The following is a 27,179-nucleotide window of genomic DNA, read 5'->3' as shown; positions in this document are numbered from 1 at the left end:
TCTTAGAGTCTCATTTTCAGCTGGAGAAAATTATCACGTCAGGGAACAAGATGTGCCCACTACATATCAGCCTTTCTCGGCAATTATCTTGTTACATAGAGGAACCATATGATTCCATTGCCTATATAATGCACATTTGTCACAGAGATTGTTGCTTACGGCCAAACCACCCTGAATATGTCTGACCTCGTCTGCTCACAGAAGCCAAGGAGGGTTGGGCCTGGTTAGTACTTGGATGAGAGACCGCTTGGGAATACCAGGTGCTGTAAGCTTTTTCTCTTCTCTCTACCACCTGCATGTCTTTTGTTGCAACGTCTGATCACCCTGTGACACATGAGGAAGTTGGTCATCTTCAGCTGCTGCTGCTTTGTTGGCAGACACAAAGTGATCTGAGAGTCTCAGTTTCAGCTGCAGAGAATAATCACATCAGGGAAGAAGATATGCCCACTACACATCAGCCTTTCTCGGCAATTATCTGGTTACATAGAGGAACTGTATGATTCCAGTACCTATATAATGCACATTTGTCAAAGACTTTGTTGCTTACGGCCACACCACCCTGAACATATCCGGCCTTGTCCGATCTCGGAAGCCAAGCACGGTTGGGCCTGGTTAGTACTTGGATGGGAGACTGCTTTGGAATACCAGGTGCTGTAAGCTTTTTCTCTTCTCTCTACCACCTGCATGTCTTTTGTTGTAACATCTGATCACCCTGTGACACATGAGGAAGTTGGTCATCTTCAGCTGCTGCTGCTTTGTTGGCAGACACAAAGTGATCTGAGAGTCTCAGTTTCAGCTGCAGAGAATAATCACATCAGGGAAGAATATATGCCCACTACACATCAGCCTTTCTCGGCAATTATCTGGTTACATAGAGGAACTGTATGATTCCAGTACCTATATAATGCACATTTGTCAAAGACTTTGTTGCTTACGGCCACACCACCCTGAACATATCCGACCTTGTCCGATCTCGGAAGCCAAGCACGGTTGGGCCTGGTTAGTACTTGGATGGGAGACTGCTTTGGAATACCAGGTGCTGTAAGCTTTTTCTCTTCTCTCGACCACCTGCATGTCTTTTGTTGCAAAGTCTGATCACCCTGTGACACATGAGGAAGTTGGTCATCTTCAGCTGCTGCTGCTTTGTTGGCAGACACGAAGTGATCTGAGAGTCTCAGTTTCAGCTGCAGAGAATTATCACATCAGGGAAGAAGATGTGCCCACTACAAGTCAGCCTTTCTCTGCAATTATCTGGTTACATAGAGGAACTGTATGATTCCAGTACCTATATAATGCACATTTGTCACAGTTATGGTTACTTACGGCCACACCACCCTGAATATGCCCGACCTCATCTGATCTCGGAAGCCAAGCAGGTTTGGACCTGGTTAGTACTTGGATGGTAGACTGTCTGGGAATACCAGGTGCTGTAAGCTTTTTCTCTTCTCTCTACCACCTGCATGTCTTTTGTTGAAACGTCTGATCACCCTGTGACACATGAGGAAGTTGGTCATCTTCAGCTGCTGCTGCTTTGTTGGCAGACACAAAGTGATCTGAGAGTCTCAGTTTCAGCTGCAGAGAATAATCACATCAGGGAAGAAGATGTGCCCACTACAAGTTAGCCTTTCTCGGCAATTATCTGGTTACATAGAGGAACTGTATTATTCCAGTACCTATATAATGCACATTTGTCAGAGACATTGCTGCTTACGGCCACACCACCCGGAACATGCCTGACCTCGTCTGATCTCGGAAGCCAAGCAGGGTTGGGCCTGGTTAGTACTTGGATGGGAGACCACTTGGGAATACCAGGTGCTGTAAATTTTTTCTCTTCTCTCTACCACCTGCATGTCTTTTGTTGCAACGTCTGATCACCCTGTGACACATGAGGAAGTTGGTCATCTTCAGCTGCTGCTGCTTTGTTGGCAGACATGAAGTGATCTGAGAGTCTCAGTTTCAGTTGCAGAGAATGATCACATCAGAGAAGATGATTTACCCGCTACACATCAGCCTTTCTCGGCAATTATCTGGTTGCATAGAGGAACCGTATGATTCCATTGCCTATATAATGCACATTTGTCACAGAGATTGTTGCTTACGGCCAAACCACCCTGAATATGTCTGACCTCGTCTGCTCACAGAAGCCAAGGAGGGTTGGGCCTGGTTAGTACTTGGATGAGAGACCGCTTGGGAATACCAGGTGCTGTAAGCTTTTTCTCTTCTCTCTACCACCTGCATGTCTTTTGTTGCAACGTCTGATCACCCTGTGACACATGAGGAAGTTGGTCATCTTCAGCTAATGCTGCTTTGTTGGCAGACACAAAGTGATCTGAGAGTCTCAGTTTCAGCTGCAGAGAATAATCACATCAGGGAAGAAGATATGCCCACTACAAGTCAGCCTTTCTCGGCAATTATCTGGTTACATAGAGGAACTGTATGATTCCAGTACCTATATAATGCACATTTGTCAAAGACTTTGTTGCTTACGGCCACACCACCCTGAACATATCCGACCTTGTCCGATCTCGGAAGCCAAGCACGGTTGGGCCTGGTTAGTACTTGGATGGGAGACTGCTTTGGAATACCAGGTGCTGTAAGCTTTTTCTCTTCTCTCTACCACCTGCATGTCTTTTGTTGTAACATCTGATCACCCTGTGACACATGAGGAAGTTGGTCATCTTCAGCTGCTGCTGCTTTGTTGGCAGACACAAAGTGATCTGAGAGTCTCAGTTTCAGCTGCAGAGAATAATCACATCAGGGAAGAATATATGCCCACTACACATCAGCCTTTCTCGGCAATTATCTGGTTACATAGAGGAACTGTATGATTCCAGTACCTATATAATGCACATTTGTCAAAGACTTTGTTGCTTACGGCCACACCACCCTGAACATATCCGACCTTGTCCGATCTCGGAAGCCAAGCACGGTTGGGCCTGGTTAGTACTTGGATGGGAGACTGCTTTGGAATACCAGGTGCTGTAAGCTTTTTCTCTTCTCTCAACCACCTGCATGTCTTTTGTTGCAACGTCTGATCACCCTGTGACACATGAGGAAGTTGGTCATCTTCAGCTGCTGCTGCTTTGTTGGCAGACATGAAGTGATCTGAGAGTCTCAGTTTCAGTTGCAGAGAATGATCACATCAGAGAAGATGATTTACCCGCTACACATCAGCCTTTCTCGGCAATTATCTGGTTGCATAGAGGAACCGTATGATTCCATTGCCTATATAATGCACATTTGTCACAGAGATTGTTGCTTACGGCCAAACCACCCTGAATATGTCTGACCTCGTCTGCTCACAGAAGCCAAGGAGGGTTGGGCCTGGTTAGTACTTGGATGAGAGACCGCTTGGGAATACCAGGTGCTGTAAGCTTTTTCTCTTCTCTCTACCACCTGCATGTCTTTTGTTGCAACGTCTGATCACCCTGTGACACATGAGGAAGTTGGTCATCTTCAGCTAATGCTGCTTTGTTGGCAGACACAAAGTGATCTGAGAGTCTCAGTTTCAGCTGCAGAGAATAATCACATCAGGGAAGAAGATATGCCCACTACAAGTCAGCCTTTCTCGGCAATTATCTGGTTACATAGAGGAACTGTATGATTCCAGTACCTATATAATGCACATTTGTCAAAGACTTTGTTGCTTACGGCCACACCACCCTGAACATATCCGACCTTGTCAGATCTCGGAAGCCAAGCACGGTTGGGCCTGGTTAGTACTTGGATGGGAGACTGCTTTGGAATACCAGGTGCTGTAAGCTTTTTCTCTTCTCTCTACCACCTGCATGTCTTTTGTTGTAACATCTGATCACCCTGTGACACATGAGGAAGTTGGTCATCTTCAGCTGCTGCTGCTTTGTTGGCAGACACAAAGTGATCTGAGAGTCTCAGTTTCAGCTGCAGAGAATAATCACATCAGGGAAGAATATATGCCCACTACACATCAGCCTTTCTCGGCAATTATCTGGTTACATAGAGGAACTGTATGATTCCAGTACCTATATAATGCACATTTGTCAAAGACTTTGTTGCTTACGGCCACACCACCCTGAACATATCCGACCTTGTCCGATCTCGGAAGCCAAGCACGGTTGGGCCTGGTTAGTACTTGGATGGGAGACTGCTTTGGAATACCAGGTGCTGTAAGCTTTTTCTCTTCTCTCAACCACCTGCATGTCTTTTGTTGCAACGTCTGATCACCCTGTGACACATGAGGAAGTTGGTCATCTTCAGCTGCTGCTGCTTTGTTGGCAGACACGAAGTGATCTTAGAGTCTCATTTTCAGCTGGAGAAAATTATCACGTCAGGGAACAAGATGTGCCCACTACATATCAGCCTTTCTCGGCAATTATCTTGTTACATAGAGGAACCATATGATTCCATTGCCTATATAATGCACATTTGTCACAGAGATTGTTGCTTACGGCCAAACCACCCTGAATATGTCTGACCTCGTCTGCTCACAGAAGCCAAGGAGGGTTGGGCCTGGTTAGTACTTGGATGAGAGACCGCTTGGGAATACCAGGTGCTGTAAGCTTTTTCTCTTCTCTCTACCACCTGCATGTCTTTTGTTGCAACGTCTGATCACCCTGTGACACATGAGGAAGTTGGTCATCTTCAGCTGCTGCTGCTTTGTTGGCAGACACAAAGTGATCTGAGAGTCTCAGTTTCAGCTGCATAGAATAATCACATCAGGGAAGAAGATATGCCCACTACACATCAGCCTTTCTCGGCAATTATCTGGTTACATAGAGGAACTGTATGATTCCAGTACCTATATAATGCACATTTGTCAAAGACTTTGTTGCTTACGGCCACACCACCCTGAACATATCCGGCCTTGTCCGATCTCGGAAGCCAAGCACGGTTGGGCCTGGTTAGTACTTGGATGGGAGACTGCTTTGGAATACCAGGTGCTGTAAGCTTTTTCTCTTCTCTCTACCACCTGCATGTCTTTTGTTGTAACATCTGATCACCCTGTGACACATGAGGAAGTTGGTCATCTTCAGCTGCTGCTGCTTTGTTGGCAGACACAAAGTGATCTGAGAGTCTCAGTTTCAGCTGCAGAGAATAATCACATCAGGGAAGAATATATGCCCACTACACATCAGCCTTTCTCGGCAATTATCTGGTTACATAGAGGAACTGTATGATTCCAGTACCTATATAATGCACATTTGTCAAAGACTTTGTTGCTTACGGCCACACCACCCTGAACATATCCGACCTTGTCCGATCTCGGAAGCCAAGCACGGTTGGGCCTGGTTAGTACTTGGATGGGAGACTGCTTTGGAATACCAGGTGCTGTAAGCTTTTTCTCTTCTCTCGACCACCTGCATGTCTTTTGTTGCAAAGTCTGATCACCCTGTGACACATGAGGAAGTTGGTCATCTTCAGCTGCTGCTGCTTTGTTGGCAGACACGAAGTGATCTGAGAGTCTCAGTTTCAGCTGCAGAGAATTATCACATCAGGGAAGAAGATGTGCCCACTACAAGTCAGCCTTTCTCTGCAATTATCTGGTTACATAGAGGAACTGTATGATTCCAGTACCTATATAATGCACATTTGTCACAGTTATGGTTACTTACGGCCACACCACCCTGAATATGCCCGACCTCATCTGATCTCGGAAGCCAAGCAGGTTTGGACCTGGTTAGTACTTGGATGGTAGACTGTCTGGGAATACCAGGTGCTGTAAGCTTTTTCTCTTCTCTCTACCACCTGCATGTCTTTTGTTGAAACGTCTGATCACCCTGTGACACATGAGGAAGTTGGTCATCTTCAGCTGCTGCTGCTTTGTTGGCAGACACAAAGTGATCTGAGAGTCTCAGTTTCAGCTGCAGAGAATAATCACATCAGGGAAGAAGATGTGCCCACTACAAGTTAGCCTTTCTCGGCAATTATCTGGTTACATAGAGGAACTGTATTATTCCAGTACCTATATAATGCACATTTGTCAGAGACATTGCTGCTTACGGCCACACCACCCGGAACATGCCTGACCTCGTCTGATCTCGGAAGCCAAGCAGGGTTGGGCCTGGTTAGTACTTGGATGGGAGACCACTTGGGAATACCAGGTGCTGTAAATTTTTTCTCTTCTCTCTACCACCTGCATGTCTTTTGTTGCAACGTCTGATCACCCTGTGACACATGAGGAAGTTGGTCATCTTCAGCTGCTGCTGCTTTGTTGGCAGACATGAAGTGATCTGAGAGTCTCAGTTTCAGTTGCAGAGAATGATCACATCAGAGAAGATGATTTACCCGCTACACATCAGCCTTTCTCGGCAATTATCTGGTTGCATAGAGGAACCGTATGATTCCATTGCCTATATAATGCACATTTGTCACAGAGATTGTTGCTTACGGCCAAACCACCCTGAATATGTCTGACCTCGTCTGCTCACAGAAGCCAAGGAGGGTTGGGCCTGGTTAGTACTTGGATGAGAGACCGCTTGGGAATACCAGGTGCTGTAAGCTTTTTCTCTTCTCTCTACCACCTGCATGTCTTTTGTTGCAACGTCTGATCACCCTGTGACACATGAGGAAGTTGGTCATCTTCAGCTAATGCTGCTTTGTTGGCAGACACAAAGTGATCTGAGAGTCTCAGTTTCAGCTGCAGAGAATAATCACATCAGGGAAGAAGATATGCCCACTACAAGTCAGCCTTTCTCGGCAATTATCTGGTTACATAGAGGAACTGTATGATTCCAGTACCTATATAATGCACATTTGTCAAAGACTTTGTTGCTTACGGCCACACCACCCTGAACATATCCGACCTTGTCCGATCTCGGAAGCCAAGCACGGTTGGGCCTGGTTAGTACTTGGATGGGAGACTGCTTTGGAATACCAGGTGCTGTAAGCTTTTTCTCTTCTCTCTACCACCTGCATGTCTTTTGTTGTAACATCTGATCACCCTGTGACACATGAGGAAGTTGGTCATCTTCAGCTGCTGCTGCTTTGTTGGCAGACACAAAGTGATCTGAGAGTCTCAGTTTCAGCTGCAGAGAATAATCACATCAGGGAAGAATATATGCCCACTACACATCAGCCTTTCTCGGCAATTATCTGGTTACATAGAGGAACTGTATGATTCCAGTACCTATATAATGCACATTTGTCAAAGACTTTGTTGCTTACGGCCACACCACCCTGAACATATCCGACCTTGTCCGATCTCGGAAGCCAAGCACGGTTGGGCCTGGTTAGTACTTGGATGGGAGACTGCTTTGGAATACCAGGTGCTGTAAGCTTTTTCTCTTCTCTCAACCACCTGCATGTCTTTTGTTGCAACGTCTGATCACCCTGTGACACATGAGGAAGTTGGTCATCTTCAGCTGCTGCTGCTTTGTTGGCAGACATGAAGTGATCTGAGAGTCTCAGTTTCAGTTGCAGAGAATGATCACATCAGAGAAGATGATTTACCCGCTACACATCAGCCTTTCTCGGCAATTATCTGGTTGCATAGAGGAACCGTATGATTCCATTGCCTATATAATGCACATTTGTCACAGAGATTGTTGCTTACGGCCAAACCACCCTGAATATGTCTGACCTCGTCTGCTCACAGAAGCCAAGGAGGGTTGGGCCTGGTTAGTACTTGGATGAGAGACCGCTTGGGAATACCAGGTGCTGTAAGCTTTTTCTCTTCTCTCTACCACCTGCATGTCTTTTGTTGCAACGTCTGATCACCCTGTGACACATGAGGAAGTTGGTCATCTTCAGCTAATGCTGCTTTGTTGGCAGACACAAAGTGATCTGAGAGTCTCAGTTTCAGCTGCAGAGAATAATCACATCAGGGAAGAAGATATGCCCACTACAAGTCAGCCTTTCTCGGCAATTATCTGGTTACATAGAGGAACTGTATGATTCCAGTACCTATATAATGCACATTTGTCAAAGACTTTGTTGCTTACGGCCACACCACCCTGAACATATCCGACCTTGTCAGATCTCGGAAGCCAAGCACGGTTGGGCCTGGTTAGTACTTGGATGGGAGACTGCTTTGGAATACCAGGTGCTGTAAGCTTTTTCTCTTCTCTCTACCACCTGCATGTCTTTTGTTGTAACATCTGATCACCCTGTGACACATGAGGAAGTTGGTCATCTTCAGCTGCTGCTGCTTTGTTGGCAGACACAAAGTGATCTGAGAGTCTCAGTTTCAGCTGCAGAGAATAATCACATCAGGGAAGAATATATGCCCACTACACATCAGCCTTTCTCGGCAATTATCTGGTTACATAGAGGAACTGTATGATTCCAGTACCTATATAATGCACATTTGTCAAAGACTTTGTTGCTTACGGCCACACCACCCTGAACATATCCGACCTTGTCCGATCTCGGAAGCCAAGCACGGTTGGGCCTGGTTAGTACTTGGATGGGAGACTGCTTTGGAATACCAGGTGCTGTAAGCTTTTTCTCTTCTCTCGACCACCTGCGTGTCTTTTGTTGCAAAGTCTGATCACCCTGTGACACATGAGGAAGTTGGTCATCTTCAGCTGCTGCTGCTTTGTTGGCAGACACGAAGTGATCTGAGAGTCTCAGTTTCAGCTGCAGAGAATTATCACATCAGGGAAGAAGATGTGCCCACTACAAGTCAGCCTTTCTCTGCAATTATCTGGTTACATAGAGGAACTGTATGATTCCAGTACCTATATAATGCACATTTGTCACAGTTATGGTTACTTACGGCCACACCACCCTGAATATGCCCGACCTCATCTGATCTCGGAAGCCAAGCAGGTTTGGACCTGGTTAGTACTTGGATGGTAGACTGTCTGGGAATACCAGGTGCTGTAAGCTTTTTCTCTTCTCTCTACCACCTGCATGTCTTTTGTTGAAGCGTCTGATCACCCTGTGACACATGAGGAAGTTGGTCATCTTCAGCTGCTGCTGCTTTGTTGGCAGACACAAAGTGATCTGAGAGTCTCAGTTTCAGCTGCAGAGAATAATCACATCAGGGAAGAAGATGTGCCCACTACAAGTTAGCCTTTCTCGGCAATTATCTGGTTACATAGAGGAACTGTATTATTCCAGTACCTATATAATGCACATTTGTCACAGACATTGTTGCTTACGGACACACCACCCTGAACATGTCCGACCTCGTCTGATCTTGGAAGCCAAGCAGGGTTGGTCCTTGTTAGTACTTGAATGGGAGACAGCTTGGGAATACCAGGTGCTGTAAGCTTTTTCTCTTCTCTCAACCACCTGCATGTCTTTTGTTGCAACGTCTGATCACCCTGTGACACATGAGGAAGTTGGTCATCTTCAGCTGCTGCTGCTTTGTTGGCAGACATGAAGTGATCTGAGAGTCTCAGTTTCAGTTGCAGAGAATGATCACATCAGAGAAGATGATTTACCCGCTACACATCAGCCTTTCTCGGCAATTATCTGGTTGCATAGAGGAACCGTATGATTCCAGTACCTATATAATGCACATTTGTCAGAGACATTGCTGCTTACGGCCACACCACCCGGAACATGCCCGACCTAGTCTGATCTCGGAAGCCAAGCAGGGTTGGGCCTGGTTAGTACTTGGATGGGAGACCACTTGGGAATACCAGGTGCTGTAAATTTTTTCTCTTCTCTCTACCACCTGCATGTCTTTTGTTGCAACGTCTGATCACCCTGTGACACATGAGGAAGTTGGTCATCTTCAGCTGCTGCTGCTTTGTTGGCAGACATGAAGTGATCTGAGAGTCTCAGTTTCAGTTGCAGAGAATGATCACATCAGAGAAGATGATTTACCCGCTACACATCAGCCTTTCTCGGCAATTATCTGGTTGCATAGAGGAACCGTATGATTCCAGTACCTATATAATGCACATTTGTCAGAGACATTGCTGCTTACGGCCACACCACCCGGAACATGCCTGACCTCGTCTGATCTCGGAAGCCAAGCAGGGTTGGGCCTGGTTAGTACTTGAATGGGAGACCACTTGGGAATACCAGGTGCTGTAAATTTTTTCTCTTCTCTCTACCACCTGCTTGTCTTTTGTTGCAACGTCTGATCACCCTGTGACACATGAGGAAGTTGGTCATCTTCAGCTGCTGCTGCTTTGTTGGCAGACATGAAGTGATCTGAGAGTCTCAGTTTCAGCTGCAGAGAATAATCACATCAGGGAAGAAGATGTGCCCACTACAAGTTAGCCTTTCTTGGCAATTATCTGGTTGCATAGAGGAACCGTATGATTCCAGTACCTATATAATGCACATTTGTCACAGACATTGTTACTTACGGCCACACCACCCTGAATATGCCCGACCTCGTCTGATCTCAGAACCCAAGCAGGGTTGGGCCTGGTTAGTACTTGGATGGGAGACCACTTTGGAATACCAGGTGCTGTAAATTTTTTCTCTTCTCTCTACCACCTGCATGTCTTTTGTTGCAATGTCTGATCGCCCTGTGACACATGAGGAAGTTGGTCATCTTCAGCTGCTGCTGCTTTGTTGGCAGACACGAAGTGATATGAGAGTCTCAGTTTCAGCTGGAGAGAATAATCACGTCAGGGAAGATGTTTCCACTACTTATCAGCCTTTCTTGGCAATTATCTGGTTGCATAGAGGAACCGTATGATTCCAGTACCTATACAGTTTATATTTGTCACAGACATTGTTGCTTACGGCCACACCACCCTGAATATGCCCGACCTCGTCTGATCTTGGAAGCCAAGGAGGGTTGGGCCTGGTTAGTACTTGGATGGGAGACCGCATGGGAATACCAGGTGCTGTAAATTTTTTCTCTTCTCTCTACCACCTGCATGTCTTTTGTTGCAATGTCTGATCGCCCTGTGACACATGAGGAAGTTGGTCATCTTCAGCTGCTGCTGCTTTGTTGGCAGACACGAAGTGATATGAGAGTCTCAGTTTCAGCTGGAGAGAATAATCACGTCAGGGAAGATGTTTCCACTACTTATCAGCCTTTCTTGGCAATTATCTGGTTGCATAGAGGAACCGTATGATTCCAGTACCTATACAGTTTATATTTGTCACAGACATTGTTGCTTACGGCCACACCACCCTGAATATGCCCGACCTCGTCTGATCTTGAAAGCCAAGCAGGGTTGGGCCGTGTTAGTACTTGGATGGGAGACTGCTTGGGAATACCAGGTGCTGTAAGCTTTTTCTCTTCTCTCAACCACCTACATGTCTTTTGTTGCAACGTCTGATCACCCTGTGACACATGAGGAAGTTGGTCATCTTCAGCTGCTGCTGCTTTGTTGGCAGACACGAAGTGATCTGAGAGTCTCAGTTTCAGCTGCAGAGAATAATCACATCAGGGAAGAAGATGTGCCCACTACAAGTTAGCCTTTCTTGGCAATTATCTGGTTGCATAGAGGAACCGTATGATTCCAGTACCTATATAATGCACATTTGTCACGGACATTGTTACTTACGGCCACATCACCCTGAATATGCCCGACCTCGTCTGATCTCAGAACCCAAGCAGGGTTGGGCCTTGTTAGTACTTGAATGGGAGACTGCTTGGGAATACCAGGTGCTGTAAATTTTTTCTCTTCTCTCTACCACCTGCATGTCTTTTGTTGCAATGTCTGATCGCCCTGTGACACATGAGGAAGTTGGTCATCTTCAGCTGCTGCTGCTTTGTTGGCAGACACGAAGTGATATGAGAGTCTCAGTTTCAGCTGGAGAGAATAATCACGTCAGGGAAGATGTTTCCACTACTTATCAGCCTTTCTTGGCAATTATCTGGTTGCATAGAGGAACCGTATGATTCCAGTACCTATACAGTTTATATTTGTCACAGACATTGTTGCTTATGGCCACACCACCCTGAATATGCCCGACCTCGTCTGATCTTGGAAGCCAAGCAGGGTTGGGCCTGGTTAGTACTTGGATGGGAGACCGCTTGGGAATACCAGGTGCTGTAAGCTTTTTCTCTTCTCTCAACCACCTGCATGTCTTTTGTTGCAACGTCTGATCACCCTGTGACACATGAGGAAGTTGGTCATCTTCAGCTGCTGCTGCTTTGTTGGCAGACACGAAGTGATCTTAGAGTCTCATTTTCAGCTGGAGAAAATTATCACGTCAGGGAACAAGATGTGCCCACTACATATCAGCCTTTCTCGGCAATTATCTTGTTACATAGAGGAACCATATGATTCCATTGCCTATATAATGCACATTTGTCACAGAGATTGTTGCTTACGGCCAAACCACCCTGAATATGTCTGACCTCGTCTGCTCTCAGAAGCCAAGGAGGGTTGGGCCTGGTTAGTACTTGGATGAGAGACTGCTTGGGAATACCAGATGCTGTAAGCTTTTTCTCTTCTCTCTACCACCTGCATGTCTTTTGTTGCAACGTCTGATCACCCTGTGACACATGAGGAAGTTGGTCATCTTCAGCTGCTGCTGCTTTGTTGGCAGACACAAAGTGATCTGAGAGTCTCAGTTTCAGCTGCAGAGAATAATCACGTCAGGGAAGAAGATGTGCCCAGTACACATCAGCCTTTCTCGGAAATTAACTGGTTGCATAGAGGAACCGTATGATTCCAGTACCTATATAATGCACATTTGTCAGAGACATTGTTGCTTACGGCCACACCACCCTGAACATGCCCGACCTCGTCTGATCTCGGAAGCCAAGGAGGTTTGGGCCTGGTTAGTACTTGGATGGAAGACCTCTTGGGAATACCAGGTGCTTTAAGCTTTTTCTCTTCTCTCTACCACCTGTATGTCTTTTGTTGCAACGTCTGATCACCCTATGACACATGAGGAAGTTGGTCATCTTCAGCAGCTGCTGCTGCTTTGTTGGCAGACACGAAGTGATCTGAGAGTCTCAGTTTAAGCTGCAGAGAATGATCACATCAGGGAAGAAGATGTGCCCATAACAAGTGAGCCTTTCTCGGAAATTATCTGGTTACATAGAGGAAGTGTATGATTACAGTACTTATATAATGCACATTTGTCACAGAAATTGTTCCTTACGGCCACACCACCCTGAATATGCCCGACCTCGTCTGATCTCGGAAGCCAAGGAGGGTTGGGCCTGGTTAGTACTTCAATGGGAGACTGCTTGGGAATACCAGGTGCTGTAAGCGTTTTCTCTTCTCTCTACAACCTGCATGTCTTTTGTTGCAACGTCTGATCACCCTGTGACACATGAGGAAGTTGGTCATCTTCAGCTGCTGCTGCTTTGTTGGAAGACACGAAGTGATCTGAGAGTCTCAGTTTCAGCTGTAGAGAATAATCACATCAGGGAAGAAGATGTGCCCACTACAAGTTAGCCTTTCTTGGCAATTATCTGGTTGCATAGAGGAACCGTATGATTCCAGTACCTCTATAATGCACATTTGTCACAGACATTGTTACTTACGGCCACACCACCCTGAATATGCCCAACCTCGTGTGATCTCGGAAGCCAAACAGGGTTGAACCTGCTTAGTACTTGGATGGGAGACTGCTTGGGAATACCAGGTGCTGTAAGCTTCTTCTCTTCTCTCTACCACCTGCATGTCTTTTGTTGCAACGTCTGATCACCCTGTGACACATGAGGAAGTTGGTCATCTTCAGCAGCTGCTGCTTTTTTGGCAGACACGAAGTGATCTGAGAGTCTCAGTTTCAGCTGTAGACAATAATCACATCAGGGAAGAAGATGTGCCCACTACAAGTTAGCCTTTCTTGGCAATTATCTGGTTGCATAGAGGAACCGTATGATTCCAGTACCTATATAATGCACATTTGTCACAGACATTGTTACTTACGGCCACACCACCCTGAATTTGCCCAACCTCGTGTGATCTCGGAAGCCAAACAGGGTTGAGCCTGCTTAGTACTTGGATGGGAGACTGCTTGGGAATACCAGGTGCTGTAAGCTTCTTCTCTTCTCTCTACCACCTGCATGTCTTTTGTTGCAACGTCTGATCACCCTGTGACACATGAGGAAGATGGTCATCTTCAGCTGCTGCTGCTTTGTTGGCAGACACGAAGTGATCTGAGAGTCTCAGTTTCAGTTGCAGAGAATGATCACATCAGAGAAGATGATTTGCCCGCTACACATAACCCTTTCTCGGCAATTATCTGGTTGCATAGAGGAACCGTATGATTCCAGTACCTATATAATGCACATTTGTCAGAGACATTGTTGCTTACGGCCACACCACCCTGAATAAGCCCGACCTCGTCTGATCTCGGACGCCAAGCAGGGTTGTACCTGGTTAGTACTTGGATGGGAGACAGCTTGGGAATACCAGGTGCTGTAAGCTTTTTCTCTTCTCTCTACCACCTGCATGTCTTTTGTTGCAACGTCTGATCACCCTGTGACACGTGAAGAAGTTGGTCATCTTCAGCTGCTGCTGCTTTGTTGGAAGACACGAAGTGATCTGAGAGTCTCAGTTTCAGCTGAAGAGAATAATCACGTCAGGGAAGAAGATGTGCCCACTACACATCAGCCGTTCTCATCAATTATCTGGTTACATAGAGGAACCGTATGATTCCTGTACTTATATAATGCACATTTGTCACAGACATTGTTACTTACGGCCACACCACCCTGAATTTGCCTGACCTCGTCTGATCTCGGAAGCCAAGCAGAGTTGGGCCTGTTTAGTACTTGGGTGGGAGACCGCTTGGGAATACCAGGTGCTGTAAGCTTTTTCTCTTCTCTCTACCACCTGCATGTGTTTTGTTGCAACGTCTGATCACCCTGTGACACATGAGGAAGTTGGTCATCTTCAGCTGCTGCTGCTTTGTTGGCAGACACGAAGTGATCTGAGAGTCTCAGTTTCAGCTGAAGAGAATGATCACATCAGAGAAGATGATATGCCCACTACACATCAGCCTTTCTCGGCAATTATCTGGTTTCATAGAGGAAGTGTATGATTCCAGTACCTATATAATTCACATTTGTAACAAATATTGTTGCTTACCGCCACACCACCCTGAATAAGCCCCACCTTGTCTTAACCTGGAAGCCAAGCAGGGTTGGGACTGGTTTGTACTTCAATGGGAGACTGCTTGGGAATACCAGGTGCTGTAAGCTTTTTCTCTTCTCTCTACCACCTGCATGTCTTTTGTTGCAACATCTGATCACCCTGTGACACATGAGGAAGTTTGTCATCTTCAGCTTCTGCTACTTTGTTGGCAGACACGAAGTGATCTGAGAGTCTCAGTTTCAACTGAAGAGAATAATAACGTCAGGGAACAAGATGTGCCCACTACACATCAGCCTTTCTCGGCAATTATCTGGTTACATAGAGGAACTGTATGATTCCAGTACCTATATAATGCACATTTGTCACAGACATTGTTGCTTACGGCCACACCACCCTCAATATGCCTGACCTCGTCTGATCTCGGAAGCCAAGCACGGTTGGCCTGGTTAGTACTTGGGTGGGAGACTGCTTGGGAATACCAGGTGCTGTAAGCTTTATCTCTTCTCTGGACCACCTGAATGTCTTTTGTTGCAATGTCTGATCACCCTGTGACACATGAGGAAGTTAGTCATCTTCAGCTTCTGCTGCTTTGTTGGCAGACACGAATTGATCTGAGAGTCTCAGTTTCAGCTGCAGAGAATAATCACGTCAGGGAAGAAGATGTGCCCACTACACATAAGCCTTTCTCTGCAATTATCTGGTTACATAGAGGAACCGTATGATTCCAGTACCTATATAATGCACATTTGTCACAGACATTGTCGCTTACGGCCACACCACCCTGAACATGCCTGACCTCGTCTGATCTCGGAAGCCAAGCACGGTTGGCCTGGTTAGTACTTGGGTGGGAGACTGCTTGGGAATACCAGGTGCTGTAAGCTTTATCTCTTCTCTGGACCACCCGAATGTCTTTTGTTGCAACGTCTGATCACCCTGTGACACATGAGGAAGTTGGTCATCTTCAGCTTCTGCTGCTTTGTTGGCAGACACGAAGTGATCTGAGAGTCTCAGTTTCAGCTGCAGAGAATAATCACGTCAGGGAAGAAGATGTGCCCACTACACATAAGCCTTTCTCTGCAATTATCTGGTTACATAGAGGAACCGTATGATTCCAGTACCTATATAATGCACATTTGTCACAGAGATTGTCGCTTACGGCCACACCACCCTGAATATAATATGCCCGACCTCGTCCGATCTCGGAAGCCAAGCGGGGTTGTGCCTGGTTAGTATTTGGGTGGGAGACTGCTTGGGAATACCAGGTGCTGTAAGCTTTTTCTCTTCTCTCTACCACCTGCATGTCTTTTGTTGCAACTTCTGATCACCCTGTGACACATGAGGAAGTTGGTCATCTTCAGCTGCTGCTGCTTTGTTGGCAGACACGAAGTGATCTGAGAGTCTCAGTTTCAGCTGCAGAGAATAATCACATCAGGGAAGAAGATGTGCCCACTACAAGTCAGCCTTTCTCGGCAATTATCTGGTTACATAGAGGAACCGTATGATTCCAGTACCTATATAATGCACATTTGTCACAGACCATGTTGCTTACGGCCACACCACCCTGAACATGTCTGATCTCGGAAGCCAAGGAGGGTTGGGCCTGGTTAGTACTTAAATGGGAGACCGCTTGGGAATACCAGGAGCTGTAAGCTTTTTGTCTTCTCTCGACCACCTGCATGTCTTTTGTTGCAACGTCTGATCCCCCTGTGACACATGAGGAAGTTGGTCATCTTCAGCTGCTGCTGCTTTGTTGGCAGACACGAAGTGATCTGAGAGTCTCAGTTTAAGCTGCAGAGAATAATCACATCAGGGAAGAAGATGTGCCCATAACAAGTCAGCCTTTCTCATCAATTATCTGGTTACATAGAGGAACCGTATGATTCCAGTACCTATATAATGCACATTTGTCACAGACATTGTTACTTACGGCCACACCACCCTGAATATGCCCGACCTCGTCTGATCTCAGAACCCAAGCAGGGTTGGGCCTAGTTAGTACTTGGATGGGAGACCACTTTGGAATACCAGGTGCTGTAAATTTTTTCTCTTCTCTCTACCACCTGCATGTCTTTTGTTGCAATGTCTGATCGCCCTGTGACACATGAGGAAGTTGGTCATCTTCAGCTGCTGCTGCTTTGTTGGCAGACACGAAGTGATATGAGAGTCTCAGTTTCAGCTGGAGAGAATAATCACGTCAGGGAAGATGTTTCCACTACTTATCAGCCTTTCTTGGCAATTATCTGGTTGCATAGAGGAACCGTATGATTCCAGTACCTATACAGTTTATATTTGTCACAGACATTGTTGCTTACGGCCACACCACCCTGAATATGCCCGACCTCATCTGATCTTGGAAGCCAAGCAGGGTTGGGCCTGGTTAGTACTTGGATGGGAGACTGCTTGGGAATACCAGGTGCTGTAAGCTTTTTCTCTTCTCTCAACCACCTGCATGTCTTTTGTTGCAACGTCTGATCACCCTGTGACACATGAGGAAGTTGGTCATCTTCAGCTGCTGCTGCTTTGTTGGCAGACACGAAGTGATCTGAGAGTCTCAGTTTCAGCTGCAGAGAATAATCACATCAGGGAAGAAGATGTGCCCACTACAAGTTAGCCTTTCTTGGCAATTATCTGGTTGCATAGAGGAACCGTATGATTCCAGTACCTATATAATGCACATTTTTCACGGACATTGTTACTTACGGCCACACCACCCTGAATATGCCCGACCTCGTCTGATCTCAGAACCCAAGCAGGGTTGGGCCTTGTTAGTACTTGAATGGGAGACTGCTTGGGAATACCAGGTGCTGTAAATTTTTTCTCTTCTCTCTACCACCTGCATGTCTTTTGTTGCAATGTCTGATCGCCCTGTGACACATGAGGAAGTTGGTCATCTTCAGCTGCTGCTGCTTTGTTGGCAGACACGAAGTGATATGAGAGTCTCAGTTTCAGCTGGAGAGAATAATCACGTCAGGGAAGATGTTTCCACTACTTATCAGCCTTTCTTGGCAATTATCTGGTTGCATAGAGGAACCGTATGATTCCAGTACCTATACAGTTTATATTTGTCACAGACATTGTTGCTTATGGCCACACCACCCTGAATATGCCCGACCTCGTCTGATCTTGGAAGCCAAGCAAGGTTGGGCCTGGTTAGTACTTGGATGGGAGACCGCTTGGGAATACCAGGTGCTGTAAGCTTTTTCTCTTCTCTCAACCACCTGCATGTCTTTTGTTGCAACGTCTGATCACCCTGTGACACATGAGGAAGTTGGTCATCTTCAGCTGCTGCTGCTTTGTTGGCAGACACGAAGTGATCTTAGAGTCTCATTTTCAGCTGGAGAAAATTATCACGTCAGGGAACAAGATGTGCCCACTACATATCAGCCTTTCTCGGCAATTATCTTGTTACATAGAGGAACCATATGATTCCATTGCCTATATAATGCACATTTGTCACAGAGATTGTTGCTTACGGCCAAACCACCCTGAATATGTCTGACCTCGTCTGCTCTCAGAAGCCAAGGAGGGTTGGGCCTGGTTAGTACTTGGATGAGAGACCGCTTGGGAATACCAGATGCTGTAAGCTTTTTCTCTTCTCTCTACCACCTGCATGTCTTTTGTTGCAACGTCTGATCACCCTGTGACACATGAGGAAGTTGGTCATCTTCAGCTGCTGCTGCTTTGTTGGCAGACACAAAGTGATCTGAGAGTCTCAGTTTCAGCTGCAGAGAATAATCACGTCAGGGAAGAAGATGTGCCCAGTACACATCAGCCTTTCTCGGAAATTAACTGGTTGCATAGAGGAACCGTATGATTCCAGTACCTATATAATGCACATTTGTCACAGAGATTGTCGCTTACGGCCACACCACCCTGAATATAATATGCCCGACCTCGTCCGATCTCGGAAGCCAAGCGGGGTTGTGCCTGGTTAGTATTTGGGTGGGAGACTGCTTGGGAATACCAGGTGCTGTAAGCTTTTTCTCTTCTCTCTACCACCTGCATGTCTTTTGTTGCAACTTCTGATCACCCTGTGACACATGAGGAAGTTGGTCATCTTCAGCTGCTGCTGCTTTGTTGGCAGACACGAAGTGATCTGAGAGTCTCAGTTTCAGCTGCAGAGAATAATCACATCAGGGAAGAAGATGTGCCCACTACAAGTCAGCCTTTCTCGGCAATTATCTGGTTACATAGAGGAACCGTATGATTCCAGTACCTATATAATGCACATTTGTCAAAGACCATGTTGCTTACGGCCACACCACCCTGAACATGTCTGATCTCGGAAGCCAAGGAGGGTTGGGCCTGGTTAGTACTTAAATGGGAGACCGCTTGGGAATACCAGGAGCTGTAAGCTTTTTGTCTTCTCTCTACCACCTGCATGTCTTTTGTTGCAACGTCTGATCCCCCTGTGACACATGAGGAAGTTGGTCATCTTCAGCTGCTGCTGCTTTGTTGGCAGACACGAAGTGATCTGAGAGTCTCAGTTTAAGCTGCAGAGAATAATCACATCAGGGAAGAAGATGTGCCCATAACAAGTCAACCTTTCTCATCAATTATCTGGTTACATAGAGGAACCGTATGATTCCAGTACCTATATAATGCACATTTGTCACAGACATTGTTACTTACGGCCACACCACCCTGAATATGCCCGACCTCGTCTGATCTCAGAACCCAAGCAGGGTTGGGCCTGGTTAGTACTTGGATGGGAGACCACTTTGGAATACCAGGTGCTGTAAATTTTTTCTCTTCTCTCTACCACCTGCATGTCTTTTGTTGCAATGTCTGATCGCCCTGTGACACATGAGGAAGTTGGTCATCTTCAGCTGCTGCTGCTTTGTTGGCAGACACGAAGTGATATGAGAGTCTCAGTTTCAGCTGGAGAGAATAATCACGTCAGGGAAGATGTTTCCACTACTTATCAGCCTTTCTTGGCAATTATCTGGTTGCATAGAGGAACCGTATGATTCCAGTACCTATACAGTTTATATTTGTCACAGACATTGTTGCTTACGGCCACACCACCCTGAATATGCCCGACCTCATCTGATCTTGGAAGCCAAGCAGGGTTGGGCCTGGTTAGTACTTGGATGGGAGACTGCTTGGGAATACCAGGTGCTGTAAGCTTTTTCTCTTCTCTCAACCACCTGCATGTCTTTTGTTGCAACGTCTGATCACCCTGTGACACATGAGGAAGTTGGTCATCTTCAGCTGCTGCTGCTTTGTTGGCAGACACGAAGTGATCTGAGAGTCTCAGTTTCAGCTGCAGAGAATAATCACATCAGGGAAGAAGATGTGCCCACTACAAGTTAGCCTTTCTTGGCAATTATCTGGTTGCATAGAGGAACCGTATGATTCCAGTACCTATATAATGCACATTTTTCACGGACATTGTTACTTACGGCCACACCACCCTGAATATGCCCGACCTCGTCTGATCTCAGAACCCAAGCAGGGTTGGGCCTTGTTAGTACTTGAATGGGAGACTGCTTGGGAATACCAGGTGCTGTAAATTTTTTCTCTTCTCTCTACCACCTGCATGTCTTTTGTTGCAATGTCTGATCGCCCTGTGACACATGAGGAAGTTGGTCATCTTCAGCTGCTGCTGCTTTGTTGGCAGACACGAAGTGATATGAGAGTCTCAGTTTCAGCTGGAGAGAATAATCACGTCAGGGAAGATGTTTCCACTACTTATCAGCCTTTCTTGGCAATTATCTGGTTGCATAGAGGAACCGTATGATTCCAGTACCTATACAGTTTATATTTGTCACAGACATTGTTGCTTATGGCCACACCACCCTGAATATGCCCGACCTCGTCTGATCTTGGAAGCCAAGCAAGGTTGGGCCTGGTTAGTACTTGGATGGGAGACCGCTTGGGAATACCAGGTGCTGTAAGCTTTTTCTCTTCTCTCAACCACCTGCATGTCTTTTGTTGCAACGTCTGATCACCCTGTGACACATGAGGAAGTTGGTCATCTTCAGCTGCTGCTGCTTTGTTGGCAGACACGAAGTGATCTTAGAGTCTCATTTTCAGCTGGAGAAAATTATCACGTCAGGGAACAAGATGTGCCCACTACATATCAGCCTTTCTCGGCAATTATCTGGTTACATAGAGGAACCATATGATTCCATTGCCTATATAATGCACATTTGTCACAGAGATTGTTGCTTACGGCCAAACCACCCTGAATATGTCTGACCTCGTCTGCTCTCAGAAGCCAAGGAGGGTTGGGCCTGGTTAGTACTTGGATGAGAGACCGCTTGGGAATACCAGATGCTGTAAGCTTTTTCTCTTCTCTCTACCACCTGCATGTCTTTTGTTGCAACGTCTGATCACCCTGTGACACATGAGGAAGTTGGTCATCTTCAGCTGCTGCTGCTTTGTTGGCAGACACAAAGTGATCTGAGAGTCTCAGTTTCAGCTGCAGAGAATAATCACGTCAGGGAAGAAGATGTGCCCAGTACACATCAGCCTTTCTCGGAAATTAACTGGTTGCATAGAGGAACCGTATGATTCCAGTACCTATATAATGCACATTTGTCAGAGACATTGTTGCTTACGGCCACACCACCCTGAACATGCCCGACCTCGTCTGATCTCGGAAGCCAAGGAGGGTTGGGCCTGGTTAGTACTTGGATGGAAGACCTCTTGGGAATACCAGGTGCTTTAAGCTTTTTCTCTTCTCTCTACCACCTGTATGTCTTTTGTTGCAACGTCTGATCACCCTATGACACATGAGGAAGTTGGTCATCTTCAGCAGCTGCTGCTGCTTTGTTGGCAGACACGAAGTGATCTGAGAGTCTCAGTTTAAGCTGCAGAGAATGATCACATCAGGGAAGAAGATGTGCCCATAACAAGTGAGCCTTTCTCGGAAATTATCTGGTTACATAGAGGAAGTGTATGATTACAGTACTTATATAATGCACATTTGTCACAGAAATTGTTCCTTACGGCCACACCACCCTGAATATGCCCGACCTCGTCTGATCTCGGAAGCCAAGGAGGGTTGGGCCTGGTTAGTACTTCAATGGGAGACTGCTTGGGAATACCAGGTGCTGTAAGCGTTTTCTCTTCTCTCTACAACCTGCATGTCTTTTGTTGCAACGTCTGATCACCCTGTGACACATGAGGAAGTTGGTCATCTTCAGCTGCTGCTGCTTTGTTGGAAGACACGAAGTGATCTGAGAGTCTCAGTTTCAGCTGTAGAGAATAATCACATCAGGGAAGAAGATGTGCCCACTACAAGTTAGCCTTTCTTGGCAATTATCTGGTTGCATAGAGGAACCGTATGATTCCAGTACCTCTATAATGCACATTTGTCACAGACATTGTTACTTACGGCCACACCACCCTGAATATGCCCAACCTCGTGTGATCTCGGAAGCCAAACAGGGTTGAACCTGCTTAGTACTTGGATGGGAGACTGCTTGGGAATACCAGGTGCTGTAAGCTTCTTCTCTTCTCTCTACCACCTGCATGTCTTTTGTTGCAACGTCTGATCACCCTGTGACACATGAGGAAGTTGGTCATCTTCAGCAGCTGCTGCTTTTTTGGCAGACACGAAGTGATCTGAGAGTCTCAGTTTCAGCTGTAGACAATAATCACATCAGGGAAGAAGATGTGCCCACTACAAGTTAGCCTTTCTTGGCAATTATCTGGTTGCATAGAGGAACCGTATGATTCCAGTACCTATATAATGCACATTTGTCACAGACATTGTTACTTACGGCCACACCACCCTGAATTTGCCCAACCTCGTGTGATCTCGGAAGCCAAACAGGGTTGAGCCTGCTTAGTACTTGGATGGGAGACTGCTTGGGAATACCAGGTGCTGTAAGCTTCTTCTCTTCTCTCTACCACCTGCATGTCTTTTGTTGCAACGTCTGATCACCCTGTGACACATGAGGAAGATGGTCATCTTCAGCTGCTGCTGCTTTGTTGGCAGACACGAAGTGATCTGAGAGTCTCAGTTTCAGTTGCAGAGAATGATCACATCAGAGAAGATGATTTGCCCGCTACACATAACCCTTTCTCGGCAATTGTCTGGTTGCATAGAGGAACCGTATGATTCCAGTACCTATATAATGCACATTTGTCAGAGACATTGTTGCTTACGGCCACACCACCCTGAATAAGCCCGACCTCGTCTGATCTCGGACGCCAAGCAGGGTTGTACCTGGTTAGTACTTGGATGGGAGACAGCTTGGGAATACCAGGTGCTGTAAGCTTTTTCTCTTCTCTCTACCACCTGCATGTCTTTTGTTGCAACGTCTGATCACCCTGTGACACGTGAAGAAGTTGGTCATCTTCAGCTGCTGCTGCTTTGTTGGAAGACACGAAGTGATCTGAGAGTCTCAGTTTCAGCTGAAGAGAATAATCACGTCAGGGAAGAAGATGTGCCCACTACACATCAGCCGTTCTCATCAATTATCTGGTTACATAGAGGAACCGTATGATTCCTGTACTTATATAATGCACATTTGTCACAGACATTGTTACTTACGGCCACACCACCCTGAATTTGCCTGACCTCGTCTGATCTCGGAAGCCAAGCAGTGTTGGGCCTGTTTAGTACTTGGGTGGGAGACCGCTTGGGAATACCAGGTGCTGTAAGCTTTTTCTCTTCTCTCTACCACCTGCATGTGTTTTGTTGCAACGTCTGATCACCCTGTGACACATGAGGAAGTTGGTCATCTTCAGCTGCTGCTGCTTTGTTGGCAGACACGAAGTGATCTGAGAGTCTCAGTTTCAGCTGAAGAGAATGATCACATCAGAGAAGATGATATGCCCACTACACATCAGCCTTTCTCGGCAATTATCTGGTTTCATAGAGGAAGTGTATGATTCCAGTACCTATATAATTCACATTTGTAACAAATATTGTTGCTTACCGCCACACCACCCTGAATAAGCCCCACCTTGTCTTAACCTGGAAGCCAAGCAGGGTTGGGACTGGTTTGTACTTCAATGGGAGACTGCTTGGGAATACCAGGTGCTGTAAGCTTTTTCTCTTCTCTCTACCACCTGCATGTATTTTGTTGCAAGGTCTGATCGCCCTCTGACACATGAGGAAGTTGGTCATCTTCAGCTGCTGCTGCTTTGTTGGCAGACACGAAGTGATCTGAGAGTCTCATTTTCAGCTGGAGAGAATAATCACGTCAGGGAAGAAGATGTGCCCACTATTTATCAGCCTTTCTCTGCAATTATCTGGTTATATAGAGGAAACGTATGATTCCAGTACCTATACAATTTACATTTGTCACAGACATTGTTGCTTGCGGCCACACCACCCTGAATATGCCCGACCTCGTCTGATCTCGGAAGCCAAGCAGGGTTGTGCCTGGTTAGTACTTGGATGGGAGACCGCTTGGGATTATCAGGTGCTGTAAGCTTTTTCTCTTCTCTCAACCACCTGCATGTCTTTTGTTGCAACGTCTGATCACCCTGTGACACATGAGGAAGTTGGTCATCTTCATTTTCTGCTGCTTTGTTGGCAGACACGAAGTGATCTGAGAGTCTCATTTTCAGCTGGAGAAAATTATCACGTCAGGGAACAAGATGTGCCCACTATATATCAGACTTTTTCGGCAATTATCTTGTTACATAGAGGAACCATATGATTCCATTGCCTATATAATGCACATTTGTCACAGAGATTGTTGCTTACGGCCAAACCACCCTGAATATGCCCAATCTCGTGTGATCTCAGAAGCCAAGGAGGGTTGGGCCTGGTTAGTACTTTGATGAGAGACCGCTTGGGAATACCAGGTGCTGTAAGCTTTTTCTCTTCTCTCTACCACCTGCATGTATTTTGTTGCAAGGTCTGATCGCCCTCTGACACATGAGGAAGTTGGTCATCTTCAGCTGCTGCTGCTTTGTTGGAAGACACGAAGTGATCTGAGAGTCTCAGTTTCAGCTGAAGAGAATAATCACGTCAGGGAAGAAGATGTGCCCACTACACATCAGCCGTTCTCATCAATTATCTGGTTACATAGAGGAACCGTATGATTCCTGTACTTATATAATGCACATTTGTCACAGACATTGTTACTTACGGCCACACCACCCTGAATTTGCCTGACCTCGTCTGATCTCGGAAGCCAAGCAGTGTTGGGCCTGTTTAGTACTTGGGTGGGAGACCGCTTGGGAATACCAGGTGCTGTAAGCTTTTTCTCTTCTCTCTACCACCTGCATGTGTTTTGTTGCAACGTCTGATCACCCTGTGACACATGAGGAAGTTGGTCATCTTCAGCTGCTGCTGCTTTGTTGGCAGACACGAAGTGATCTGAGAGTCTCAGTTTCAGCTGAAGAGAATGATCACATCAGAGAAGATGATATGCCCACTACACATCAGCCTTTCTCGGCAATTATCTGGTTTCATAGAGGAAGTGTATGATTCCAGTACCTATATAATTCACATTTGTAACAAATATTGTTGCTTACCGCCACACCACCCTGAATAAGCCCCACCTTGTCTTAACCTGGAAGCCAAGCAGGGTTGGGACTGGTTTGTACTTCAATGGGAGACTGCTTGGGAATACCAGGTGCTGTAAGCTTTTTCTCTTCTCTCTACCACCTGCATGTATTTTGTTGCAAGGTCTGATCGCCCTCTGACACATGAGGAAGTTGGTCATCTTCAGCTGCTGCTGCTTTGTTGGCAGACACGAAGTGATCTGAGAGTCTCATTTTCAGCTGGAGAGAATAATCACGTCAGGGAAGAAGATGTGCCCACTATTTATCAGCCTTTCTCTGCAATTATCTGGTTATATAGAGGAAACGTATGATTCCAGTACCTATACAATTTACATTTGTCACAGACATTGTTGCTTGCGGCCACACCACCCTGAATATGCCCGACCTCGTCTGATCTCGGAAGCCAAGCAGGGTTGTGCCTGGTTAGTACTTGGATGGGAGACCGCTTGGGATTATCAGGTGCTGTAAGCTTTTTCTCTTCTCTCAACCACCTGCATGTCTTTTGTTGCAACGTCTGATCACCCTGTGACACATGAGGAAGTTGGTCATCTTCATTTTCTGCTGCTTTGTTGGCAGACACGAAGTGATCTGAGAGTCTCATTTTCAGCTGGAGAAAATTATCACGTCAGGGAACAAGATGTGCCCACTATATATCAGACTTTTTCGGCAATTATCTTGTTACATAGAGGAACCATATGATTCCATTGCCTATATAATGCACATTTGTCACAGAGATTGTTGCTTACGGCCAAACCACCCTGAATATGCCCAATCTCGTGTGATCTCAGAAGCCAAGGAGGGTTGGGCCTGGTTAGTACTTTGATGAGAGACCGCTTGGGAATACCAGGTGCTGTAAGCTTTTTCTCTTCTCTCTACCACCTGCATGTATTTTGTTGCAAGGTCTGATCGCCCTCTGACACATGAGGAAGTTGGTCATCTTCAGCTGCTGCTGCTTTGTTGGCAGACACGAAGTGATCTGAGAGTCTCAGTTTCAGCTGAAGAGAATAATCACGTCAAGGAAGAAGATTTGCCCACTACACATCAGCCTTTCTCAGCAATTATCTGGGTGCATAGAGGAACCGTATGATTCCAGTACCTATATAATGCACATTTGTCAGAGACATTGTTGCTTACGGCCACACAACCCTGAACATGCCCGACCTCGTCTGATCTCGGAAGCCAAGCACAGTTGGGCCTGGTTTGTACTTGGATGGAAGACCTCTTGGGAATACGAGGTGCTGTAAGCTTTTTCTCTTCTCTCTACCACCTGCATGTCTTTTGTTGCAACGTCTGATCACCCTGTGACACATGAGGAAGTTGGTCATCTTCAGCTTCTGCTGCTTTGTTGGCAGACACGAAGTGATCTGAGAGTCTCAGTTTCAGCTCGAGAGAATAATCACGTCAGGGAAGAAGATGTGCCCACTACTTATCAGCTTTTCTCGGCAATTATCTGGTTACATAGAGGAACTGTATGATTCCAGTACCTTTATAATGCACATTTGTCACAGTTGTGGTTAATTACGGCCACACCACCCTGAAAATGCCTGACCACGTCTGATCTCGGAAGCCAAGCAGGTTTTGGCCTGGTTAGTACTTGGATGGTAGACTCTCTGGGAATACAAGGTGCTGTAAGCTTCTTCTCTTCTCTCTACCACCTGCATGTCTTTTGTTGCAACGTCTGATCACCCTGTGACACATGAGGAAGTTGGTCATCTTCAGCTACTGCTGCTTTGTTGGCAGACACAAAGTGATCTGAGAGTCTCAGTTTCAGCTGCAGAGAATAATCACGTCAGGGAA

The 27,179-nt window shown here is 46.2% G+C and overlaps 5 non-coding genes and 62 pseudogenes across 5 annotated transcripts; all 67 read left to right on the top strand.

Annotated features, from left to right (window-relative positions):
* The first annotated feature begins 153 nt into the window (after window positions 1-153).
* LOC140291920 (5S ribosomal RNA) lies at window positions 154-272 on the top strand (annotated as a pseudogene).
* Window positions 273-541: 269 nt separating this feature from the next.
* On the top strand, window positions 542-660 carry LOC140285417 (5S ribosomal RNA; annotated as a pseudogene).
* Window positions 661-929: 269 nt separating this feature from the next.
* LOC140318860 (5S ribosomal RNA) lies at window positions 930-1,048 on the top strand (annotated as a pseudogene).
* A 269-nt stretch (window positions 1,049-1,317) lies between these two features.
* On the top strand, window positions 1,318-1,436 carry LOC140319575 (5S ribosomal RNA; annotated as a pseudogene).
* Window positions 1,437-1,705: 269 nt separating this feature from the next.
* LOC140300930 (5S ribosomal RNA) lies at window positions 1,706-1,824 on the top strand (annotated as a pseudogene).
* Window positions 1,825-2,093: 269 nt separating this feature from the next.
* Window positions 2,094-2,212, top strand: LOC140291919 (5S ribosomal RNA; annotated as a pseudogene).
* Window positions 2,213-2,481: 269 nt separating this feature from the next.
* LOC140318849 (5S ribosomal RNA) lies at window positions 2,482-2,600 on the top strand (annotated as a pseudogene).
* A 269-nt stretch (window positions 2,601-2,869) lies between these two features.
* On the top strand, window positions 2,870-2,988 carry LOC140318838 (5S ribosomal RNA; annotated as a pseudogene).
* Window positions 2,989-3,257: 269 nt separating this feature from the next.
* Window positions 3,258-3,376, top strand: LOC140291918 (5S ribosomal RNA; annotated as a pseudogene).
* Window positions 3,377-3,645: 269 nt separating this feature from the next.
* Window positions 3,646-3,764, top strand: LOC140269460 (5S ribosomal RNA; annotated as a pseudogene).
* A 269-nt stretch (window positions 3,765-4,033) lies between these two features.
* On the top strand, window positions 4,034-4,152 carry LOC140318827 (5S ribosomal RNA; annotated as a pseudogene).
* A 269-nt stretch (window positions 4,153-4,421) lies between these two features.
* Window positions 4,422-4,540, top strand: LOC140291917 (5S ribosomal RNA; annotated as a pseudogene).
* Window positions 4,541-4,809: 269 nt separating this feature from the next.
* LOC140285406 (5S ribosomal RNA) lies at window positions 4,810-4,928 on the top strand (annotated as a pseudogene).
* Window positions 4,929-5,197: 269 nt separating this feature from the next.
* LOC140318816 (5S ribosomal RNA) lies at window positions 5,198-5,316 on the top strand (annotated as a pseudogene).
* A 269-nt stretch (window positions 5,317-5,585) lies between these two features.
* LOC140319563 (5S ribosomal RNA) lies at window positions 5,586-5,704 on the top strand (annotated as a pseudogene).
* A 269-nt stretch (window positions 5,705-5,973) lies between these two features.
* On the top strand, window positions 5,974-6,092 carry LOC140300929 (5S ribosomal RNA; annotated as a pseudogene).
* A 269-nt stretch (window positions 6,093-6,361) lies between these two features.
* LOC140291914 (5S ribosomal RNA) lies at window positions 6,362-6,480 on the top strand (annotated as a pseudogene).
* A 269-nt stretch (window positions 6,481-6,749) lies between these two features.
* On the top strand, window positions 6,750-6,868 carry LOC140318805 (5S ribosomal RNA; annotated as a pseudogene).
* A 269-nt stretch (window positions 6,869-7,137) lies between these two features.
* LOC140318793 (5S ribosomal RNA) lies at window positions 7,138-7,256 on the top strand (annotated as a pseudogene).
* Window positions 7,257-7,525: 269 nt separating this feature from the next.
* On the top strand, window positions 7,526-7,644 carry LOC140291913 (5S ribosomal RNA; annotated as a pseudogene).
* A 269-nt stretch (window positions 7,645-7,913) lies between these two features.
* LOC140269455 (5S ribosomal RNA) lies at window positions 7,914-8,032 on the top strand (annotated as a pseudogene).
* A 269-nt stretch (window positions 8,033-8,301) lies between these two features.
* LOC140318782 (5S ribosomal RNA) lies at window positions 8,302-8,420 on the top strand (annotated as a pseudogene).
* A 269-nt stretch (window positions 8,421-8,689) lies between these two features.
* Window positions 8,690-8,808, top strand: LOC140319557 (5S ribosomal RNA; annotated as a pseudogene).
* A 269-nt stretch (window positions 8,809-9,077) lies between these two features.
* On the top strand, window positions 9,078-9,196 carry LOC140296754 (5S ribosomal RNA; annotated as a pseudogene).
* Window positions 9,197-9,465: 269 nt separating this feature from the next.
* Window positions 9,466-9,584, top strand: LOC140312243 (5S ribosomal RNA; annotated as a pseudogene).
* Window positions 9,585-9,853: 269 nt separating this feature from the next.
* Window positions 9,854-9,972, top strand: LOC140308454 (5S ribosomal RNA; annotated as a pseudogene).
* A 269-nt stretch (window positions 9,973-10,241) lies between these two features.
* LOC140312568 (5S ribosomal RNA) lies at window positions 10,242-10,360 on the top strand (annotated as a pseudogene).
* A 266-nt stretch (window positions 10,361-10,626) lies between these two features.
* LOC140310232 (5S ribosomal RNA) lies at window positions 10,627-10,745 on the top strand (annotated as a pseudogene).
* Window positions 10,746-11,011: 266 nt separating this feature from the next.
* On the top strand, window positions 11,012-11,130 carry LOC140319175 (5S ribosomal RNA; annotated as a pseudogene).
* A 269-nt stretch (window positions 11,131-11,399) lies between these two features.
* LOC140294728 (5S ribosomal RNA) lies at window positions 11,400-11,518 on the top strand (annotated as a pseudogene).
* A 266-nt stretch (window positions 11,519-11,784) lies between these two features.
* On the top strand, window positions 11,785-11,903 carry LOC140293123 (5S ribosomal RNA). Its single transcript, XR_011912642.1, has one exon. It is a non-coding gene; the product is annotated as a 5S ribosomal RNA (ribosomal RNA).
* A 269-nt stretch (window positions 11,904-12,172) lies between these two features.
* On the top strand, window positions 12,173-12,291 carry LOC140294353 (5S ribosomal RNA; annotated as a pseudogene).
* Window positions 12,292-12,560: 269 nt separating this feature from the next.
* On the top strand, window positions 12,561-12,679 carry LOC140286707 (5S ribosomal RNA; annotated as a pseudogene).
* A 272-nt stretch (window positions 12,680-12,951) lies between these two features.
* LOC140277392 (5S ribosomal RNA) lies at window positions 12,952-13,070 on the top strand (annotated as a pseudogene).
* A 269-nt stretch (window positions 13,071-13,339) lies between these two features.
* LOC140296049 (5S ribosomal RNA) lies at window positions 13,340-13,458 on the top strand (annotated as a pseudogene).
* A 269-nt stretch (window positions 13,459-13,727) lies between these two features.
* Window positions 13,728-13,846, top strand: LOC140295911 (5S ribosomal RNA; annotated as a pseudogene).
* Window positions 13,847-14,115: 269 nt separating this feature from the next.
* LOC140290562 (5S ribosomal RNA) lies at window positions 14,116-14,234 on the top strand (annotated as a pseudogene).
* Window positions 14,235-14,503: 269 nt separating this feature from the next.
* Window positions 14,504-14,622, top strand: LOC140313797 (5S ribosomal RNA; annotated as a pseudogene).
* Window positions 14,623-15,279: 657 nt separating this feature from the next.
* LOC140293447 (5S ribosomal RNA) lies at window positions 15,280-15,397 on the top strand (annotated as a pseudogene).
* A 269-nt stretch (window positions 15,398-15,666) lies between these two features.
* Window positions 15,667-15,784, top strand: LOC140289575 (5S ribosomal RNA; annotated as a pseudogene).
* Window positions 15,785-16,053: 269 nt separating this feature from the next.
* Window positions 16,054-16,177, top strand: LOC140289234 (5S ribosomal RNA; annotated as a pseudogene).
* Window positions 16,178-16,446: 269 nt separating this feature from the next.
* LOC140296736 (5S ribosomal RNA) lies at window positions 16,447-16,555 on the top strand (annotated as a pseudogene).
* A 269-nt stretch (window positions 16,556-16,824) lies between these two features.
* On the top strand, window positions 16,825-16,943 carry LOC140287984 (5S ribosomal RNA; annotated as a pseudogene).
* A 266-nt stretch (window positions 16,944-17,209) lies between these two features.
* LOC140294238 (5S ribosomal RNA) lies at window positions 17,210-17,328 on the top strand. Its single transcript, XR_011912763.1, has one exon. It is a non-coding gene; the product is annotated as a 5S ribosomal RNA (ribosomal RNA).
* Window positions 17,329-17,597: 269 nt separating this feature from the next.
* Window positions 17,598-17,716, top strand: LOC140292428 (5S ribosomal RNA; annotated as a pseudogene).
* A 266-nt stretch (window positions 17,717-17,982) lies between these two features.
* Window positions 17,983-18,101, top strand: LOC140298707 (5S ribosomal RNA). The gene has a single exon (XR_011914329.1). It is a non-coding gene; the product is annotated as a 5S ribosomal RNA (ribosomal RNA).
* A 269-nt stretch (window positions 18,102-18,370) lies between these two features.
* Window positions 18,371-18,489, top strand: LOC140291522 (5S ribosomal RNA; annotated as a pseudogene).
* A 269-nt stretch (window positions 18,490-18,758) lies between these two features.
* LOC140289233 (5S ribosomal RNA) lies at window positions 18,759-18,882 on the top strand (annotated as a pseudogene).
* Window positions 18,883-19,151: 269 nt separating this feature from the next.
* On the top strand, window positions 19,152-19,260 carry LOC140296735 (5S ribosomal RNA; annotated as a pseudogene).
* A 269-nt stretch (window positions 19,261-19,529) lies between these two features.
* On the top strand, window positions 19,530-19,648 carry LOC140312560 (5S ribosomal RNA; annotated as a pseudogene).
* Window positions 19,649-19,914: 266 nt separating this feature from the next.
* Window positions 19,915-20,033, top strand: LOC140294225 (5S ribosomal RNA). Its single transcript, XR_011912761.1, has one exon. It is a non-coding gene; the product is annotated as a 5S ribosomal RNA (ribosomal RNA).
* Window positions 20,034-20,302: 269 nt separating this feature from the next.
* LOC140292427 (5S ribosomal RNA) lies at window positions 20,303-20,421 on the top strand (annotated as a pseudogene).
* Window positions 20,422-20,687: 266 nt separating this feature from the next.
* On the top strand, window positions 20,688-20,806 carry LOC140298706 (5S ribosomal RNA). The gene has a single exon (XR_011914328.1). It is a non-coding gene; the product is annotated as a 5S ribosomal RNA (ribosomal RNA).
* A 269-nt stretch (window positions 20,807-21,075) lies between these two features.
* Window positions 21,076-21,194, top strand: LOC140291521 (5S ribosomal RNA; annotated as a pseudogene).
* A 269-nt stretch (window positions 21,195-21,463) lies between these two features.
* On the top strand, window positions 21,464-21,582 carry LOC140307068 (5S ribosomal RNA; annotated as a pseudogene).
* Window positions 21,583-21,854: 272 nt separating this feature from the next.
* Window positions 21,855-21,973, top strand: LOC140277382 (5S ribosomal RNA; annotated as a pseudogene).
* Window positions 21,974-22,242: 269 nt separating this feature from the next.
* On the top strand, window positions 22,243-22,361 carry LOC140296048 (5S ribosomal RNA; annotated as a pseudogene).
* A 269-nt stretch (window positions 22,362-22,630) lies between these two features.
* On the top strand, window positions 22,631-22,749 carry LOC140295910 (5S ribosomal RNA; annotated as a pseudogene).
* Window positions 22,750-23,018: 269 nt separating this feature from the next.
* On the top strand, window positions 23,019-23,137 carry LOC140290561 (5S ribosomal RNA; annotated as a pseudogene).
* A 269-nt stretch (window positions 23,138-23,406) lies between these two features.
* LOC140316292 (5S ribosomal RNA) lies at window positions 23,407-23,525 on the top strand (annotated as a pseudogene).
* Window positions 23,526-24,182: 657 nt separating this feature from the next.
* LOC140316217 (5S ribosomal RNA) lies at window positions 24,183-24,301 on the top strand (annotated as a pseudogene).
* A 269-nt stretch (window positions 24,302-24,570) lies between these two features.
* Window positions 24,571-24,689, top strand: LOC140290800 (5S ribosomal RNA; annotated as a pseudogene).
* A 269-nt stretch (window positions 24,690-24,958) lies between these two features.
* LOC140316286 (5S ribosomal RNA) lies at window positions 24,959-25,077 on the top strand (annotated as a pseudogene).
* Window positions 25,078-25,734: 657 nt separating this feature from the next.
* Window positions 25,735-25,853, top strand: LOC140316212 (5S ribosomal RNA; annotated as a pseudogene).
* Window positions 25,854-26,122: 269 nt separating this feature from the next.
* Window positions 26,123-26,241, top strand: LOC140290797 (5S ribosomal RNA; annotated as a pseudogene).
* A 269-nt stretch (window positions 26,242-26,510) lies between these two features.
* LOC140294053 (5S ribosomal RNA) lies at window positions 26,511-26,629 on the top strand (annotated as a pseudogene).
* Window positions 26,630-26,898: 269 nt separating this feature from the next.
* Window positions 26,899-27,017, top strand: LOC140297181 (5S ribosomal RNA; annotated as a pseudogene).
* The last annotated feature ends 162 nt before the right edge of the window (window positions 27,018-27,179 follow it).

Source organism: Leuresthes tenuis, unplaced genomic scaffold (genome assembly GCF_036924035.1).
Source record: "Leuresthes tenuis unplaced genomic scaffold, fLeuTen1.0.hap1 SCAF_1, whole genome shotgun sequence".
In the NCBI taxonomy this organism is placed as follows: Eukaryota; Metazoa; Chordata; class Actinopteri; order Atheriniformes; family Atherinopsidae; genus Leuresthes; species Leuresthes tenuis.
This window is presented reverse-complemented; position numbering and strand designations above follow the sequence as displayed.